Source organism: Leptonychotes weddellii, chromosome 1, assembly GCF_054177405.1.
Source record: "Leptonychotes weddellii isolate Sample4059 chromosome 1, ASM5417740v2, whole genome shotgun sequence".
NCBI classification, from domain to species: domain Eukaryota; kingdom Metazoa; phylum Chordata; class Mammalia; order Carnivora; family Phocidae; genus Leptonychotes; species Leptonychotes weddellii.
In genome coordinates, this window is record NC_138369.1 from 181568437 (window position 1) to 181589596 (window position 21160).

Sequence of the window (21160 nt, forward strand, 5' to 3'; positions counted from 1 at the left end):
ACGCCCAATGTGATGGTAATTAGGAAGCAAGGCCTCTGGGCGTTGCTTAGGTCAGGAAAGTGGAGCCCCCACAAATGGGATTAGTGCTCTTATAAAAGAGACCAGGCAGAGCTCCCTGCCCCTTCCACCATGTGAGGATGCAGCCCACAGAAGATGGCCTTCATCAGCACCTGACCTTGCCGGCCCCCTGATCTCAGACTTGCAGCCTCCAGAACTGTAATAAATAAGTATCTGTTGTTTATAAACTACCCAGCCTCTAGTATTTTGTTGCAACAGCCCAAACGCATTAATACAAGTGCAGAAAATAAAATACACAGGTTTACAAAGGAAATACTGTTGAAATCCTAACACCAAAATGTATTTAAAATCTGGTATGTAATATAGGTGCTTTCCTTATTAATATATTGGATAACAAGATCTAGTGGTGAGTCTAATAACTGTGAGGATTTCAAAGGAATGATGAATGTAAGTAATATTCTGTGTCAGTTGTAATGTGATATAAAAACATCTGGAATTTCCATGGGTGACATAGCCATTGCTACTGCTATGCTTTGTTGTCTCATTCATAATCGAAAAGAATAATGAATTTTACTAAGAGGGTGGTGAAAATATCAACCTAATTGCTTTCCCAGCCAAGTTTAAGAACCCCTTGAATTCTATCCAAGGACCCCTTGGGGAGACCGGGTGAAGACTCCTGAGCTTGAGGCTGTCCTGTTTACCCTGAAACTAGAATCCGCACTGATGGGTATATTTCTGGGATCTTGCCGAAGTCAGGGGAGACTCCATCTTCTTTACAAAATCTGAGTTCATTAACTGATTCTTTTGGGTGAGACAGTCTGGAGTAGGATATTAACGAAGGCTCTACGTACCTCCCCACAGGTGATTCATTAATTAACCAGAGGAAAGAGTACCTTGATAGTGGAGAGCTATCCCAGACATCTTCATGTTGACCACCACAGCAAGTGTCCAACATTCAAACACTAATAACAGGACAAACTGAAATCACATTACTCTAGACCAAAATGTGGAACCAGAATAATCTCAAGGAAGCAATCAGATAAGCCCCAATTGAGGGGCCCTCTACAAAACTAGGCATTTTCCTCTTCAGAAATGTACATGGCATGACAAAGTGAGGTGGAGGAGTGCTTCCAGATTATGGGAGATTAAAGAGATTTGACACTTAAATGTCTTGCTTAATCCACGACTGGAGCCAAGCTTGAAAACAAAGGTTTATAAAGGATATTATTTGGACAATTGGCAACATGTGAACATGAAAAATATATTAAACAATAATATTATATTAATTTTTTGAATTTGACGATTTTTCTAAGACTATACAAGAGAATGTCTTTGTTCTTGGGAGATATACTCTTGGGGTGCCTGGGTGGCTCAGTCGGTTGGGCAGCTGCCTACGGCTCAGGTCATGATCCCAGGGTCCTGGGATTGAGCCCCGCATCGGGCTCCTTGCTCAGCAGGAGCCTGCTTCTCCCTCTCCCTCTGCCTGCAGCTCCCCTGCTTATTCTCTCTCTCTCTCTCTAATAAATAAATAAAATTTTTTTAAAAAGAGACACACTCTGAATTATTTAGGTGTAAAGGGTACACATTAGTCTTAATGATTCAGCAAAAATGTCTCTATATTAAACACATAGGTACAGACATATACATATATATACGTGTACATCTAGACACAAACATGTACATATATGGAGAGAGTGTTCATGAGCAAATGTGACAAAAATGTTAACAATTGGTGAGTCTAGATGAAAGATATAAAGAAGATATATATTGGGGGGGTGTGATTCAGGATAGTACCCAGAAGTTATATTTCTAGGTCAAAGGTAAATACTATGTACTTTTGTTAGATATTGCTCAATTCCCTGCATCAGGGGATGTACCACTTTGTATTCCCACCAGTCATGTGTGAGTGCCCACTTCCTCACAGCCTTGCCACAGAGTAGTTTGTCAAGCTTTTGAGTTTTTGTCCTGATGACAGGTGCATTGTGGCTTCAATCCGTGTCTTGTGAAGCACATAGAGCTTGCAGTCTTCTACCAGATAAGTGGCTCCTAAGACCTTATTTCAGAGAAATGGCTTCCACTCAGGCTCCAGGTACTTATTCAACCCCAACCCCTCTTTCCTCCCTGTCTAGACAGATACGGTTAGTCAGATTGTAGGAATGGGGTCCTCACGGTCATCGTCATCATTATCAAATTTGCCTTGATGAGAAAGGGCACTCAATACATTTGTGTCAGTGGTGCATTTGCATGGACCTGGACAACTTGCACAGCCATTTTGCTTCCATCTCAATCCACACAACAGTCTCCTCCAGAGGACACACAGACAATACCTTCCCACTGAATGAGGAAAAGGAGGTTCAAGCAGATGAAGTGACTTATCCAGCCAGTAAGTGGAGAATCCAGGACTGGAGATCACATGTTCAGATTCCTAATAAGTGCCTATAAAGTTACAGAACAGTTCCCAAGACTACCCTCCCTTCTGACACCCATGGCAAGTCCAGGGATCCCCACAACCACCTTAAGTTCAAGAATTCACAAGAAGGACTCTCAGAACTTGCTGAAACCTATTGTACTCACTGTTATGATTTATTACAGTGAATGCATACAGATTAAAATCAGCCAAGGGAAGAGACACATAGGGTGGGGTCCAGGAGAGTTCCATACATACACAAAGCCTCCAGCTGTCCTCTCCCAGCAAAGTCATGGACAGAAACAATGCACGACAATATGCATGGAGTATTGCCAACCAGGAAAATTTACTCAAGCCATGGTGTGCTGTTTTTACCGGGGCTTGATCTCCAGGATGTGGTCGGCTGCCCACATGGCTGACCTCAGTCTCCAGTCTATCCCAGAGCTGAGCTGATCCTGCAGGACCAAAGCCCTCACCACAAATCGCATTGTTAGACTACCTGGCATGGCACGAAGCATCCAAGTAAACAAAATCACTCTTATCAGGCAGGACATTCTCAGGGTTTAGAGATCACCTCCTGGGGGTTGAGGGCAAAGACCAGAACTCTCTTTGGGCAAGGTTAAATCTTTATTATGCAATGCCCTTTCTTTGTGCTCCCTTATGACAAGTCGGGTTACCTGCTCACTGTCAGAGAAATGCTCAGCCTCCGCACCCGCACAACTGTGATGGAGAAATCCCACCTGGCTGAACAGCAGGACTGGAGAATGGAAACTGAGCAGAACAGAAGGGAGGAGTGGCACAGGAGAGCCCAGAAGTGAATTTAATGATGGCCCTCTGCAAGAAAAAGTACAGTCGATTCTGGTGGTTGGGAATTGCGTCCCATACTTTTCTCTGCTCATCAAGGGGGGAAGAGAAGTGCTAGTTTGAGCCCACTTGTCTCTGGGGTCAGGCCCAGCTGGCCTCAGTATCATTTTCTGATTGAGCACATACAGGAACCTCTAGGTGGCACACATTTTCAGTTTAGGCAGCAAAAAAGAAAGAAGAAAAAAAAAAAGGAATCCAAAAGATTAACAAACCTCATTCTTCTATCAAATTACATTTCCCAGTAAGGTACTGTTAATGAAAACTGGCTTGCAATTTGTGCAAAAGGTGTTAAGTTCACCTCTTTATTCGCTTTTTAAATCTTAGCCGTGGGAATGTTGTTGACACTTGGAAAAGTGTTCTATCCCCAAATAGGACAAAGTTCAATAGAGATGAGGCCAAGCCTTACAACAGAGGTGAGGATGGGGAGGAGGGGCTGGCAGGGAGCTGGGAGTGCAGAGAAAAGTCTTGTTCACCTTACCTCAGAGCTTTCTCTAAGGGCACTGGCATGTCCTGAAGGAGCACAGGAGACCTTCTCTCCAGTTTCCCAAGCCCATCCCAGCTGTTTTCAGGATTTCCATTCTCTTCCAGCCTTCCTTGGATAGGAAGCCACAGCCATAGGCAACTGGTTTATTTCTTCATAACACAGACAAAAGCTTGGAAAGACCCAAACCCAACACCTGGGTTACCAAAGCCTTGGTGGGTGCTTATTTGGGGCACAAGACTAAAATGATGAGAAGCCTTGTCATTAATGATTTTGCTCCCCCCTGCCCCCTTCTTCTTCCCTGTCTCATTCCTGCAAAGGAACCAGAAGGTTCCTCCCAGGGATACTTTACTTATTGATTAACAAATATTTACTGAACATCTATTAATGCCAAGCATTGGTAGGAATGATGATGGGCAGACACAAATGACAAAAATAAACAAACCAGAAAAATACCAGCAGGTGGCCATTGTTTATAGGGGGTAAAACAGTATTGGGGTGGTTTTCCTGTGGTCAGAAATGGTCTCTTTAAGAAGGTGACATTAAGGGGCGCCTGCCTGGCTCAGCTGGAAGAGCATGTAACCCTTGATCTTGGGGTTGTGAGTTCAGGCCCCACATTGGGTGTAGAGATTACTTAAACAAATTAAAAAAAAAAAAGTGACATTGAAATAAAGACTTGAAAGACAAGAATGAGTCAGCAATGTTAAGAACTTCTGTGGGAAAAGAAAAGGGAAACAACCTTGACTTGATGAAGAAGCCCTGACTTGCCCCAGAAAATATGGAATCAACTAAGGTGAACTGAACTGGCAGAGCGAAGTGGTAATGAGCAGGAACTCCGGCATCAGAGGGACAAATCTTTGAGTCCTGGGTGTGTGACCTTAGGCAAAAATTTAATGAGCTGTAGCCTCCGTTTCCTCATCTCTAAAAGGGGTATAATGAACCCTCCCACTGAGGGAGGCCAGGAGGGCTCAGTGCAATGGCCTGGCACCCAGGACCCCACAGGGTGATGCACGCCCACACATCAAGGATCCTTGGGGTGGCCCAGGAGGACAGCTCAGTGGGATAAGCAGGGTTCCCTTTGGTGGCCCAAGCGTAGGGTTAGTAAAGGAGTAAGGAATGCCTTTACTGTCTGGTGGGCTCTTTTCCAGCAAACTCCTAGCAAAGCACAAAGAGCACTATCTCAAGCTGCTGGTTATGTAACTGGTTACATAACTGCTTAAGGGGACACATAACTCTATGGAAGGCTGCAATTTAACAGAATCATTTGTAATTGTTTTAAAATAAACCATTTCCCCATACCAACATGGAAACAGCCAGCATAACAGGCAATGCAGGTGGCTTGCGACTATCTATAACGTTCTGATTTCTAGGGGTTGTCAAGATAAACAGAAAGAAAAAGACGAGAGTGAGCCTTTTTTTTTTTTTTAGTAAATAGGTAGATATATTTTATTTGTCAAGAGTAAATGTCAATTTTATTTAGGGTTTTGGGACACAATAGATCAGAATTCCAGTGCTGGTTGGGTAGCCTTGGGCAAGCTGCTTACCCCTTGCTACTCAGAGTGTGGTCCCCATGCCAGCAGTATAGGGATGCCTGGGAGCTAGATGGGAATGTACAACTTCAGGCTCCACCCCAGATTTGCTGAATCAGAGCCTGTATTTACCAGATCTCCAGGTGATTTTATGCACGTGAGAGCTGGGGAAGCATTCATTTTATTGCATATCTGAAACTAATATAACACTGGATTTTAACTAACTGGAATTATGATTATTATTATTGTTATATTTTTTAAGTAAGCTCTATGCCCAACGTGGGGCTTGAACTCACAACCCCAGGATCAAGAGTTGTAGGCTTTCCCTAATGACCCAACTCCTTACCTAGGTGGAATTAAATGAAAACTTAAAAAGCCAAAAAAAAAAAAAAAAAAAAAAGACTGGGGAAGCATTGATTTAACATCTCCGAACGTCACTCTCCTAAGAGAGGGGCTTAAGTGGCTTTTAAACAAATTAAATATAAATATAACCAGCTTTTTTTTTATTTGCTAAGTCATTCTCACCAATTTATTCTTCCAAAGAAGCTTTCAAATCCTTTGTCAGCACGCCACCAAAAAAAACCAAAACCCACTGGAATTCTCAGTAGAACTGCATTAAAAATATAAAATAATTTGAGAATTGATATCTTTATAATATTTGTTCTTCCTATCCAAGAACATGGGCTGTCTCTACATTTATTCAGTCTTTTCATTTTTTATTCAAGTTTAATTAATATGCAGTGCTACATTAATTTCAGGTGTACAATATAATGATTCAACAATTCTATAATTAGTGCTCATCAAAATCAAAATATGTAACACCACATATCTGTGTGTCATCCTTGTGTAGGGGTCATACTAATCTTCTCTGTATAGTTCCAACTTTAGTATATGTGCTGCCAAAGCAAGCAATAAATATAACCAGCTTTTTAACAATTAAAAATTAAGCAGGGGGCTCCTGGCTGTTTCAGTTTTGGAGCATGTGACTCTTGATGTCAGGGTTGTAAGTTTGAGCCCCATGTTGGGTGTAGAGATTACTTAATAAAATCTTTTTTTTTTTTTCAAGATTTATCTGAGAGAGAGAGAGAGAGAAAGAACACATGAGCGAGGGGGAGGGGCAGAGGGAGAGGGAGAAGCAGGCTCTTCGCTGAGCAGGGACCCCAACGTGGGGCTTGATCCAAGGACCCCAAGATCATGACCTGAGCCGAAGGCAGATGCTTATCAGACTGAGCCACCCAGGTGCCCCAAACTTAGTAAAATCTTTAAAAAAAATTAAGCAGAACAGAAAGTGAAATGAAAAACAAAGTCCTCCTCCATCCCCCAACTCCTTCTCATCCCACAATACCCTATAACTCTTGCCCCACTAGCCACTCTCTGAACTTCCTCCAGCTTGGCCTAGTATTGGGTCTTTCTCCTTTGCAGGCAGGCAACCCCCACACTCTAGGCATTATTTGTCTTGAGTTTGGGGGGTAGCAGTGGAAAATCACCCTTCTTTCCTACAAGCCAACATGCTCTTCAAAGAAATGCTCACTCTGATCCAGGCTGACAGATTCCTCCCTTTCTCCTACTGAGCCCACAGGAGGGCATGGTTTCAGGTCAAAAACTGGTCTAGCCACCTCCTAGCAAGTTATGAGGGGAGATCCCTACACCTCTCTTAAGAATGTTAGGGTCTTGGGGTGCCAGGGTGGCTCAGTTGGTTAAGCAGCTGCCTTCGGCTCAAGTCATGATCTCGGGGTCCTGGAATGGAGCCCTGCGTCAGGTTCCCTGAGAAGCAAGGGAACCCTCTGCCCTTCTCCCCTACTCGTGCTCTTGCTCTCTCAAAGAAATAAATAAAATCTTAAAAAAAAAAAAAAAGAATGTTAGGGTCTTGTCACATGTCACTGCTATTCTTGGTTTGGGGCTTCAGCTGATATTCCCGGACAGGGGTCTGTTACAGTCTTCCAAATCTGGCAGTCCGTGGATTGATCCCAGAGACCTGATCTGTCTCAATGATCATTTCATAGTCAGCTCCTTCAGTATGAATGTGACATGACTGAAATAGGACTTCCCTTCATGTGGGCCATCCCAGCTGCTCTAAAGGGAATCAACCAGCATCTTGGGATTCCATGACTACTCAGATTCCATCTTTCTCTAGTTTTAAGAGTCTGGGCATCTTGGTCCAACCTAAAATTTGAGGTTCTCACCCATCATCTCAATTAATGAACAATAAATATTATATACTCTGCTAATTTCTATGTAAAATGATTCTAGTAGCAATCCCAATGTGTGTGTGTTGGGGGTGGGTGCTACCCATGCTGTTCAACAGGTTTCTGGACACCAGCTGGGTGTCCTACAGTTTGAATCAGTTCTGACACTATGTACCCAGAGAGAGCAACAGATGCCACAGGTGAAGGCCTCAGTCCTCTAAGACTGTCTCCCCACCCCCCAACCTCAGAAGCCTGTCACATGCCCAGTTTATTACCTGGTCTTCTGACTGACCAGATATAGATTGGAAGTTCCAATGACCCCCTCCTTGGGCTTAATTTGTTAGAGCAGCTCACAGAACTTAAGAGGAACATGTTACTTACTGGATTTCTGGTTCATTTTATAAGAGGATATAACTCAGGAACAGCCAGGTGGAAGAGAGGCACAGGGCAAAGCTTGGGGAAAGGGTGTGGAGCTTCCACGCCCTCTCCAGAGGCACCACTCTCTCCAAATCTCCACGTGTTCACCAACCCTCAAGCTCTCTAAACCAGTCCTTTTGGGTTTTTATGGATACATCATCGGATAGGCTTGACTGGTTAAACCACTGGCCACTGGTGATTGATCCAATCTCCAGGTCTTGCCCCTAATGTAGGTCAGGGATTTCCAGTTCTAACCCCCTAATCACATGGCTGGTTCTCAGGCAACCAGTTCCCATCCTCAGGTGCTTCCAAAAGTCACCTCATTAATGTTCTTACCACTGAGGGAATTCCAAGGGCTTAAGGAGCTCTGGGCCAGACATGGAAGAAGAACAAATATATATTTAATCACAGTATCACACTTGACACATACATCCTTTCCTTAGCAAAATGCAGAATTGAGGAATATAAGCAGCTTGAATTTTCTTTTGATACCAAACTAATTTATTCATCAAATATTTATTAAGGGCTTACTCTGTGGCAATGCCATGCTGGCACTAGAGAGAGAGATTTAATGATGAACAAGACAGGCAAAGGCAAAGTCAAAGAAAGACACCCCTATGAGAGGCTTTCAGTTATTTTTAATTCTGGAGGAAAAAACTCTCTGAGAACTGAAAAGCTTACCTCTGTCTAGTTGAAAGTAAATGGAGGCATATTAAACATTTTAAGACTTTCAGCAAAAATCGACTGGAATCAGACAGCATCCAATCTAACAGATAGGAGCCCTGAGGAGCTGTACAGAATGAAAGACTTCTAGTCAGAAGGGAGCAGGAAGAAGGAAGTTTTAGACTAGACAAAAAAGCGGGTTGGTTACTGCAAGGTTACTTTCCTTTAGGGGATGGCAGGGGGTCTATCAGGCGGAATACCTAACTAGTGCTGATTCCTGACTGACTGGTTTAAGACTCCCTTTCTGAGAGAGCCAAAACTGTAATTCAGGTAAGTCTCGGTTTGGTGATGTGGGGTTTAACATAAGCACCCCAATTTTGGACTGGTTGCCTTGTTTTTAAGTCCCAACCAAAGGTGAATTTTATCTCTTACAAGAATTTGCTTAGTAGTATTTTTAAAAGTCAAGCATTTTTAAAAACTATAATAATTTTGGGAAAATTAACACAGTACATGAACATAGCAAAATCAAATGGCCCTAAAGGGGACACGGATAAAAGTCAGCCCGTCCCTCCTCTCCCAACCCCAGCTCCAGCTCCCACCCCCAGGGTTGGTAGGTGACGTTTGGGCTTAATGCCCAGGTGGGGCCTCCTAGCCAGCTCTCCTTCTTCCACAGACCGATCTGAGATCTTTGGACCAGAGGGTCTTGGCTTGTTGGACAAAGGGGGCAAGGGTGAGGACAAGTCCCCAATCCCCATGAGGCCATGAGTTCTCACATCCAACCAGCTGTTTGGAGTAGAGAGAAGTCACTCATTCTCAAATGCTTGATTGCCAGACACTGATCCAGACATTTGGAATATACCAGCCAGTAGAACAGACAAGTCTCTGCACTAATGAGAGCTTACTTTCTAACATGGGAGGACAGAGTAAAAAATAAACATAAAAAGTAAATTACGGGAATTAGCCATCTCTCCTTGTTGGAGGTGGAGAGCGGGGGAGGGCTGGGAGGATGAGGGCCTGGTGTGAGAACCAGGGCAAAAAGATCCCCCTTCTCACTACTCTAACCGAAAACTAAAGAGCTTTAAGTACCCTCCTTCCTTAGTCTTCTGCAGTGCAAGGGATCTGTGGCCACCGCCGACGCCTCTAACATAAACAAGCGATCCCGAACAATGTTCTACTGTGCGTTCCTTCAACAACAAAAATGAAACAAGACCTCACAACACAGCGGTCCAGTGAGTCACCCATTTTTTGTCTCCAAGCAGTGCTCTGCACTGTCACTTCTGGACAAGGAGCTATCTCTGGTTTCCAGGAAGACTTCTTGTAGCCAGTGGGTTGGAGCAGAGGGAGAGGGACAAGCAGACTCCCCGATGAGCGCAGAGCCAGAGGTGGGGGCTCAACGTGGGGACTCAACCCCAGGACCCTGAGATCATGACCTGAGCCAAAGTCCGACAGTTAACCAACTGAGCCACCTGGGCAACCCCCTACCTGAGCCATTTATTTATTTTATTTTTATTTTTATTTTTTTATTCATTCGAGACACAGATACAGAGAGAGAGAGAGAGCATGAGCAGCGGGAGAAGCAGAGGGAGGGGGAGAAGCAGACTCCCCGCTGAGCAGGGAGCCCGATGCGGGGCTCAATCCCAGGACCCTGGGATCATGACCTGAGCCAAAGGCAGACGCTTATGTGTGTGTTTTGTTTGAATCAAGACTCATGGGAATCTTTAGTTAATCATGCTTAATATGTAAATTAGAGTAATCAAGCAAGGACAACGATAAGATGTTATTTTAGACTTTAAAACAAATTCCATGGTATTGTTGAAGGGTGCTGGCCTAGAATTCAGAAAATCTGGGTTCAAGTCTGGGTTTTACCCTTTCAAGGCTATGACCACCTCCCTGAGTCTTAATCCCCAATTTATAAAATGGGAATTATGGGGCGCCTGGGTGGCTCAGTCGGTTAAGCGACTGCCTTCGGCTCAGGTCATGATCCCAGGGTCCTGGGATCGAGCCCCACATCGGGCTCCCTGTTCGGCAGGGGGCCTGCTTCTCCCTCTCCCTCAGTCGCTCCCACTGCTTGCGCTCTCCTGCTCTCTGTCAAAAAACAACAACAACAAAAAACCCTCACTAAAATGAATAAATAAGTAAATACGTAAATAAGTAAATAAATAAATAAATGGAAATTATGATACCATCCTGGCCTTCTAACAGGTGCTTGTGAGTACAGCATGGAATAAGGAGCACGAGAACAATTCAGACTCTACTCCGGGTGCCGAGGAAAAGCCCTGTGCATGAGGGGCAAGCTAGGAGTAGACGGGAGGCCTCATCCCACAAGGGCCACTGGTGCAGATACCCTCACTTGTGGAACTCCTGCCCTTACTGGCAAAAGAAAAGTACGGATCTATGAGCAAACAAGCAGTTTCTTGGGGAAGTTCATGAGCAAGTCAGGTCCTTGTACTGGAAATCCTCCTGCTGCTGCACTGGCCTGACCTTGCCAGTAATTAACGGGGCCTCTTAATCTACTGCCTGGAACTTTCTGTGGTTTCCTCCTTAGGATGACCTTCCCCTCATATGTTGTGTTAGGATGCTTTAACAAGTGAGGAAAACTCATCTAGAAATGGCTTAACGGATGAAGAAGAGGTATACTGAAGAAGAGTTCTGGAGATCGGTGGTTCCAGCTAGTTAATCAACAGGCTAGAAGATGCCATCTTTCAGCCTGATCACCCTCGGCTTGTTTTACTCAGTTCAGCTCCCTTCATATTTGAAAGATGGTTGCCCAGGACATCCAGAAGAAGCTGACCAATTCTTCCATTTTGCAGATCTTTTTTAAAGAAAGGGAACATTTCCCAGAAGCCTACAAATGCATGCCCCTCATGTCTCACTGACCAGGACTGGGTAGGTGTCAGGCTTACCCCTAAACTCATCACTGACCTACAGAATGGGGTGACCCTGGCTGGTTTAGACAATCAAGATTTCCGATTTCCTCCAGTCACAGGGGAGGGCAGACTCTGAAACAAAATCTGGGCTATTGGGCTGGTGATCAACAGTGCCTGCTGGAACTGGAAAATAATCTTTTTTTTTTAAGGGGGGTAGGGAGGGCTAGAGGGAGAGGGAGAGAGACTCAGGGCTTGATCTCATGACCTTGACATGATGACCTCAGTTGAAATCAAGAATCGGACGCTTAACCGACTGAGCCACCCAGGCACCACTGGAAAATAATCTTTATGGTTCAGTTCAACTCTGTCTACAGTAATTGCTTAGACATTGAAAAGGAAGGTCCATTATTACCTTTCTTGTCTTAGATAACCAAAGGACATCATGAACTTAACTATATCCAAAATGAAACCACGTTGGAGGTGGAACATTTTCCTTCAAACCTGCTCCACTTACAGTCTTCCCAACCATCTTAATTATTAACAACTTCATGCATTGGGCCAAAACTCTGGAATCATGATGGACCTCTCTCCTCTTGCACCCAACATCCCAACCATCAGCAAATCCTATTGACACTGCCTTCAAAAATATATCCAACTTGGGGCCCAGGAAACAGGGATTTTGGGGGAAGGCTTGCATAAAACCCAGCTATGCTCCAGCATCAGACTACGGAGCATCTGGAGGCAGCATCCTTGGCATGGAATTGGGTGTCCTCATGACGGGCAGCAGCAGGGATGAAACTTCTCCAGGTAGCTCTGTGGACTATGGATGGGGACAAGGAGCCAGAGCATGTGAAAGCTGTAGCTGATACTCTGATTTGCGGACACGTGAGCTGCTACTTTGGATATGCCTGGAAATAACTAAGGACACCTGGGGATGAGGAGAAGGGCTGGTGGGGACTTGTGCCAGGAGGAAAATGCAAACTGCCTTTATTTGTGGCTACAGGCTAATCAGGCTCTTTGGGACTACAGGTGGATAACTACAAATATGTATGATGGAGATGGCATTGTGAAAATATATAAACTACTGTGTTTTTGTTTCTCTCTGAAATCACATTCCCTGGTAGCCTCCCACTCGAAAGTTTGAGTCATGGGCCTTTTTGTCCCAGAAAAGGGGAGGCTGTCCACCCCCAGAACAAGGATGTAATTGCTTTGAGTGCCAAAGTAGATTTTCCTGAGGCTGTAGCATGGGGTGACCAGCCATCCTGGTTTGTCTAGCACAGTCCCATCTACACTTGTGGTCTTAGCATTATTTTAAGTATCAATCCATTTTACTATCAAAGGTGTCCCAGCTTGGACAGTAAACTATAGAATCACCCCACTTTAGAAGATAATAGTTTGAAAACCTTTTCTTGAGAGAAAAGGATTTTCTAAGTTCCTTAGCATCCATTAACAAATCAAAAGTCAACCCTTATAAAAAGAGTTTAGAATTTTACTATAAATCAGTGGTAGCAAGAAATCAGCATTGAAGGTAGAGATCAGTGGTTCTTAAAGTGTGGTTAGCAGACCAGCAGCAGCAGCAGCACCTCCTGGGCACTTGATAGAAATGCACATTCTCAGGCCCCATCTCAGACCTGCTGAATCAGGAACTCTGGAGGCTGGGGCTGAGTTATCTGTGCTTTAACAAGCTCTCCAGGGGGTTCTGATTCAGAGAAAGTGTGAGATCCTCTGAGGTGGAACAAGTGGAACACTTTTTCTTCAATATTGTGGGAAGAGAGGGAAAAGGAGAGCTATAGAGGAGACAAGTGGTGTGAGCCACATGGGTCCTTACTTCCTCTTTCCCTGTGAGTTCTTTTTTTTTTTAAGATTTTATTTATTTATTTATTTGAGAGAGAGAGCACGGGAGCAGGAGCAGAGGGAGAGGGAGACGAAGAAGCAGACTCCCCCTGAGCAGGGAGCCACATGTGGGGCTCCATCCCAGGACCCTGGGATCATGACCTGAGCCGAAGGCAGACGCTTAACCAAGTGAGCCACTCAGGCGCCCCTCCCTGTGAGTTCTGAGGGCGGAGGTAGAAACACCTAGATAGAAATGGAAGATCTTGAGAACTTTAAGAGTGCTAGTGGCCTGCATACAATACTGAGTAGAAGATCAAAGGTCTTGGAGAGGGTCCATGGGGAGAGAGTTCAACATGGCGCCAGGCCAGCACAGCTGGGTGTGGAGGGTGATGTCTGGAGAGGGAAGTCTGAAGAGCTTCACATCACCTATGCCTAGCACCTACAGCACCCAGAAGTTTCTGTGGGCCCAGTATTGGATTACAAAAAAACCAAGTCAACTGGTAGACTAGCAGAAGACTGGGAGCAGTGCAAAGAAGTGGGCACTTGGTGACAAAGCAAATGGTCTGAACCACAGACAACAGTGGTGGGATCAGTCACACTATGGCTGTCACCAGTCCAGAACCAGACTGGACCAGCTGCTCTGCAGCTGAAACCAACAAGGATCCTGGTGACATCACATGGATAGGAGGTGCTCTCCTCCAATGCTGCCAGAGATGTCCAGAGTCTATCCTGGAGTGCAATCACAGGAATGGGAGGAAACTCACCATCTACCAGTGAGACAGGAAACTGTCCACAGTCTAATGAAGGCAGTCTGGAGCACTGTGGTGTTTGGGATAATTACAGCCTCCTCTGGAAAGTGACTAGTATTTATGAGAAAATAATTGAGCAATTTTCTCATAGACTCTGATGAGATTAAAAGCCTCTGTGGGCAGTTAGATTTACCTATATTGTCTTGTTATGAATCACCTGAACTGCTATCCATCAGGCTGGCACTGAATAGACCATCGTTCACCTGACAGGCCTTTTTGAACCTAATATTAACAATATTATTTAGTCACCTTTACTTCTATCAAAAGTTTCTACTAAAAAGAAATCTCTGAACTGGCTTTATTTCAGGCCTTGTTCCCCTGGAGCTTTTTTTTTTTTTTTTTTTAAGCAGGCTCCATGCCCAGCATGGGTCTTGAACTCACAACCCTGAGATCAAGTCACATACTCTACCGACTGAGACAGGCAGGTGCACAACCCTGCAGCAATTTTAAATTTTTATTTTTTTATTTTTTTTGCGAGAGAGAGAATGAGAGAGAGCACGAGAGGGAGGAGGGTCAGAGGGAGAAGCAGACTCCCTGCTAAGCAGGGAGCCCGATGTGGGACTCGATCCCGGGACTCCAGGATCATGACCTGAGCTGAAGGCAGTCGCTTAACCAACTGAGCCACCCAGGCGCCCCTTTTTTTTTTTTTTTAATTTTTATTTTTTTATTTTTTTATTTTTTTATTTTTTTTGCAAGAGAGAGAATGAGAGAGAGCACGAGAGGGAGGAGGGTCAGAGGGAGAACCTGCAGCAATTTTAAATAAAATCTTATGTGTGCTCATAATGAGTTCATAAGAAAGTTGTTTCAGTATCTAAAAGACTCTGAGTTAAGCTAAAGCAGTGGTTTTCAAAGTGCGGTCTCTGGGCCAGCAGCACAGAGAACTCACTAAATGTGAGAACTCACTAAAATCTAAATTCTTCAACTACACCCAGGTCCTAATGAATCAGAGACACAGGGGGAGAAAGCTGACTTCTGGCTATGGTCAAGTGAAAAGGTCAGCAAATCCTCTTCCCAGAATGCAACTATAATATAAAGCTAGACAAAATTGACAAGAATGACCATTTCAGTGCTCTGGAAACCAACAAAAGGCAGATGACAATTTGAGAGGTGTTTATGCTTGAAAACTGCTGAACTGTGAGTAAGAATAGTAGATGTCTGAGGCATTCTGGCCTAGCACTGCTTCCATCTCCTCCAGCCCAGTGGGTGGAGGGGTTCTGCTAGGGCAGGACAGGTCATGAGGGCTGGCAGCTATGCCACTGTGGGCTCACAGGATTTGGTGTAGTAGGTGATGCCCATGGCCAATGGCACTGTCAGTGGAAGTAATGACAGCCTTGCTTTTCAGAAAATACTACAGGAAGTCCTTCAGACGGAAAGGAAGTGACATCAGATGGCAATTGGATGCACAAGGGAGAATGAAAAGCACTGGAAAAGGTAAATATGTGGGTTAATATAAAAGACTCTATAAATATATTTGCCTCATTTCTCCTCTTAATTTCTTTACAAGACATAAGATTGTGTACAGCAATACTCAAAACACTCTATTGTTGGGTTTACAGCATATATAAATGTAATATGTATAACAATAATAATACAAAGGAGAGGGGAGAAAATTGAGCTATATTGCAGTAAAGTTTCTATTATTTTACCAGAATTAAATTAGTTTTAGTCTCAACTAGATTTTGATAAGTTAAGATGCTGTACTCTAGGGAACAACCATTTAAGAAAATACATTTTAAGATAGTAAGAAAAGTTAACAGAGGAACTTAAATGATATACCAAAAAATACTTATTTAACACAAAAGAAAGCAATAAAAGAGGTACAGAGAAACAAAGAAGAGAGGAGACATATAGGAGACAAATAGCAAAATGGCAAATGTAAATCCATACATATTATGAATTACACTAAATGTGAATGGCCTAACTATCCCAATCAAAGAGTAGAGATATTCAGATCGGATACAAAAAGCAAGATCCAAATATATGCTATATGCAAGAGACACACTTAGATTCAGAGACACAAATAGGCTGAAAGTAAAAAGATGAAAAAAGATATACCATGAAAACAGCAACCATAAGAAAGGTGAAGTGGCTTATGTGGATATTAGCTAAAATAGATGTAAAGGTAAGAAATATTGGGGCACCTGGGTGGCTCAGTCGTTAAGCGTCTGCCTTCAGCTCAGGTCATGATCCCAGGGTCCTGGGATTGAGCCCCACATCGGGCTCCCTACTCTGCAGGAAGCCTGCTTCTCACTCTCCCACTTCCCCTGCTTGTGTTCCCTCTCTTGCTGTCTCTCTCTCTCTGTCAAATAAAATCTTTAAAAAAAAAAAAAAAGATAAGAAATATTACTAGAGACAAAGACAGATGTTTCATAGTGATAAAAGAGTCAATAGATCAGGAATCTACAAAACCCAATTTCCAAAAAAGGTCACATGGGGTTAGACTTCAAGTAACGAATTTTGGAGGGGTCACAATTCAAACCACAACAAATCCAAATGTCCAGCAATTTGTGAGTGGAAAAACAATTTGTGGTATATCCATATAATAAAATACTATTTAGACATAAAAAGGAATGATCTACTGATGCATGCTACAACACAGATTAAGCTCTAAAACATACTAAATGAAAGAAGCCAGATGCAAAGACTACATATTTTATGGTTCCATTTATAAGAAACATACAGAAAAGGCAAATTTATAGAGAAAAATGCAGATCAGTGGTTGCCAAGGGCTTGGGATAGGAGAAGGGATTAAGCAAAAACCAGCAGGAGGAAACTTAATCGGGTTGATGGAAATGTTCTAAAACTGCATTTTGATAATGATGGCCAACTACGTAAATTTACTAAAAAAAAAAAAAATCACCAAAGTGTACACTTACAATGGGTGAATTTTTTATAGTATTTAATTATATATTAATAAAGCTATTTCTTTTTTAAAAGTTTCTGGGGGTGGGGACCAGCAATCTGGGTTTTAATAAGCCTTCCAGCTAATTCTTATACTAAGGTATGCAAATCACTGCTCTAAAGAGACTGTTTAAACCAAATGAACTTGACATAACATCATTGGCCCATCCAAGTCTTACCTGATTCTTACCCATCCAAAGTGGCAGAGGTTCATGAAGACAATTACATCCCCTAGAGGGAATAAATAACTACATTTTCCTTACAAATCTGAATAGCATGTGTGTTAAATTTGACATAGAGTCCAGACTTAGAAGTGACCCTGAGATTCAGACTCATATCCAAGTTGACAGTTTAAGCTTGGCACTTCTAGGTCCCTCAGGCACCCCAGATGCACCCTTTCCTGAATGAGGCTCTTTATCCCTCTACTTGCTTTCCTTGGTAAATGGCACCACCATCCACCCGGTGGCCCAAGCCTGAAACAGGTGAACTACATTTGCCTTCCCCCTCCCTCATCCTGCACTTTAGATAGTCACTGAGGCTTGCATTCCATTTCCATTGGAATCTCTCCCCCTTTCTTCCCAGTAATGGCCTTATGCCAGGACCTTATCATGACTCCCAAATGGACTCACTGCCTTCAGTCTCACCCCATCCCCTGTCAGTCCACACTCAAGATATTCTAGGGATCATTTTTTTTTAAGATTTTATTTATTTATTTATTTATTTTAGAGAGAGAGAAAGGGCATGCTAGCTGGGGGGGGCGGAGCAGTGGGAGAGGGATAAGCAGACTCTGTGCAGAACCCACACAGTGCTTGATCCCACAGTCCTGAGATCATGACCTGAGCCGAAATCAAGAGTCCAACACTCAACCGACTGAGTCGCCCAGGCAGCTGCCCCCCCCCCTCCCCCCCACCGCCCAGGGATCATTCTTACACATGGACATACTGATACTGCTTCCTGCTAAAACTTCTTTGGTGGCTTCTCATCTTTATCAGTTAGAAACTGCTTTTGACTACATGTAACAGAAACCTGGTTATGCTTGTTTAACCAAATAAATGTGCATTTTTCTCACGTGAAGTGCCAAGGTAAGTGGCATATTCCCAATGCAAACCATTGTTAGTTTCTTCTTCTTTTTTTTTTTTAAGATTATTTATTTATTTATTTGTGAGAGAGTGCACATGCACGAGCGGAGGGGGTGGGGCAGAGGGAGAAGCAGACTCTCTGCTGAGCAGGGAGCCCGACTTGAAGGCAGTCAGGTAACTGAGCCACCCAGGCACCCCAAATCATTGTTAGTTTCTTATGTCTTACAGGAACATAATGTGCATTTATAGCTTATATATATATATATACAATTTGAAGATTTGAATGTAATCGGGCCCAAGCCCAGTGTTTTCAAAAAAGCTCCTAGGTAGTTCTAATGTGCAGCCCAGGTACCTGTGATTTACAGCTGAAGTCTAGAGAGGATTATCCAGGAAGATACAGTGGGCCAGACTGAGCCAGAGCCCAGGCTGGAACTGCTAAAAATATAGCCTATGACATAGGTTATCGACAAGATTATTAAATATACAGCTAACTCGCAATTACAGTTTGCAAACTTCTAATCGCAGACTGTTCACTCCTGCTTACTAGCGATCTACATTAATTTTTACACTTTTCACTTTCCAACTTTTGAGAATGCCTCAGATACTTCATGATTCTGTGATATAATCTTCCTACAGGGTTTATTGGTAATAGGTTTCAGTTTTGGGGATTAGTGACATCTGCATTTTAGTAGCTGCAGGCAGAACTAGCTAATGCCACTTCTTGTTTCTCCTTTGCTTCCTAATTGTTAGTGCATTTGTTTCTTAGCGTTTAAAAACCTCTCTTTGTACTTTCTTTTGAATTTTCCCTAACTCTGGCATTTTCCTACAAGTCACATAAAAATATGTCTTTTGGGGGGCGCTAGGTGGCTCAGTCAGTTGAGCACCTAACTCTTGATTTCTGCTCAGGTCATGATCTCAGGATCCTGAGATTGAGCCGCACGTCGGCTCCATGCTCAGCGGGGAGTCTGCTTGAGATGCTCTCTCTCCCTCTCCCTCTCCCCCTCCCTCCCTTTCTTTCTCTAAAATAAATAAATAAATCTTAAAAAAATATGTCTTTCATAAGCAAAGGCCGTGGTAATAATCCCTTTGTGATGTGTGATGTGAAGGAGATTAATAGAAAACTACACATTTACTGAGAATGATGAAGGTATAAAGGGAAAATTGCCTTGAGTCACAGAAATAAAAATGATTTAGGGAAAGAGAAAGAAGAGATAAAGGAGAAAAACAGAAAAATGAACCCTAGGAAAAGAAGAGGAGAAAGGGGAAAAGAAAAGAAATGTAAGACTGAACTTCTGGTCTACATCCTTCTCACTCACATCCTAACTACAGAGGTCCCCAAACATTGACTTTATATTCTCAGGAATGCCAGAAAGACACGCCGTAAGCTGCTCAGTCATCCACTCAGGCTGCAGTGATATCTGAGACATCTATCCCTCCTCATCATTCCCTATAAAATCAAAGTCTCTCTGGATTACTCGTGCCCCATTCTGACTGTCAGATTCTGGCCACATTCTGGGCCTCAAGACAACCCAACCGACTTTTGGGTTTTTTTGACTTCTTGGAGATAATGACTCTCAATAGGATTGGCCTGGTACAAAAGTGAACTTTTCAAAATTACCTGAGTACTCTGGTCACACTGCAGTTTGAAACACATGAACTCTGGGGCACAAAATTTTGGGGCAGGAGCACTCCAAAGCCACCACGGAATCTCAAGGTCAAAATGAATAGGCCTGCCCTAATATTCACTAGACTGGAGCAAGAGCAAAAATGGAGGCCCTCACACCATACACTAGATATTTAAATGATATAAATCAAGATAACAGCCAGATAAAATATATCCTATAATCTGGTTTAGCAAATATATCTTAATAAAGACCTGGAAGGCAGGTTCAAATATGGCATTCTTGGACTTCTTGAGTTCTATGGAGGAAGGTGGCGATAGAATGAGAGCCAGCCCCCTGTCCCCGGTCTTTCCTTCTTTCCCCACTGCAGGCTCCACGTTGCACCAAGGGGGCCTATGGTCAAACTTAGGTGTATACCCATGGTGGCACAGTCCATCTTTAGCCTGTGTAGGCCCTGGAAACAGACCGAGGATGCCAAGAAATTCCAATGTCTTAAGTATTCAGTGAATGTTCTAGAACAGCAGTTCTCAACTGGGGGCAATTTTGCCCCTCAGGGAACATTTGGCAATTTCTGGAGACATTTTGTTTGTCACAGCTTGAGGATGGGGGTGTTAGGAGCATCTAGTGGATAGAGGCCAGGGATGCTACTAAAGATCCTACAAGGTACAGGATGGCCACCACAAGTAGTTATCTGACCCAAAATGTTAACAGTGCCAAGACTGATATATCCTGCTGTAGGTTGGACACAAATACCGTTCAAGATCACAAGATACCTTGGACATATTGTGGGTTTGGTTCCAGACCACCACAATAAAGTAAATATTGCAATAAAGTAAGTTGGATGAAATTTTTGGTTTCCCAGTGCATGTAAAAGTTATGTTTACACACACAATAGTAAATGTGCAATAGCATTATGTCTAAAAAAATGTATATACCTTAATTTAAAAATATCTTATTGCTAAAAAATGCTAACCATCACCTGAGCTTTCAGCCAGTTTATAATCACTGATCACAGATCATCATAACAAATATAATGGATAATAAAAAAGTTTGAAATATTGCGAGAATTACCAAAAACGTGACACAGAGACATGAAGTGAGCAAAGGCTGCTGGAAAAATGGTGCCAGTGGGTGCCTGGCTGGCTCAGTCAGTGGAGTGTGTGACTCTTGATATCAGGGTTGTGAGTTTGAGCCCCACATTGAGTATACAGATGATTTAAAAATGAAATCTTTGGGGAAAAAAAAGAAAGAAAAGAAAAATGGTGCCCACAGACTTGCTCAATCAGGGTTGCCACAAACCTTCAGTTCATAAAAAATACATCTGCAAAGTGCAATAAAGTGAAGCACAATAAAATGGGGTATGCCTGTATTTAAATTCCATAATCCTGTTCTAGAAGGAGGGGTAAGATTCTAGGTGGGAATACCCTCTTGGCTCCACAGACTCTCCCTCACAGGATATCTGGCTTGGGGAGGGACAGAACAGA

General features: G+C 43.2%; 1 long non-coding RNA gene and 1 pseudogene across 3 annotated transcripts in view; both read right to left on the minus strand.

The window, feature by feature from the left end:
* The window catches only part of LOC145716301 (uncharacterized), a 47405-nt gene that overhangs the window by 24048 nt on the left and 2197 nt on the right, over positions 1-21160 (minus strand). The gene's annotated exons all lie outside the window — the stretch shown is intronic.
* LOC115944910 (U6 spliceosomal RNA) lies at positions 6107-6207 on the minus strand (annotated as a pseudogene).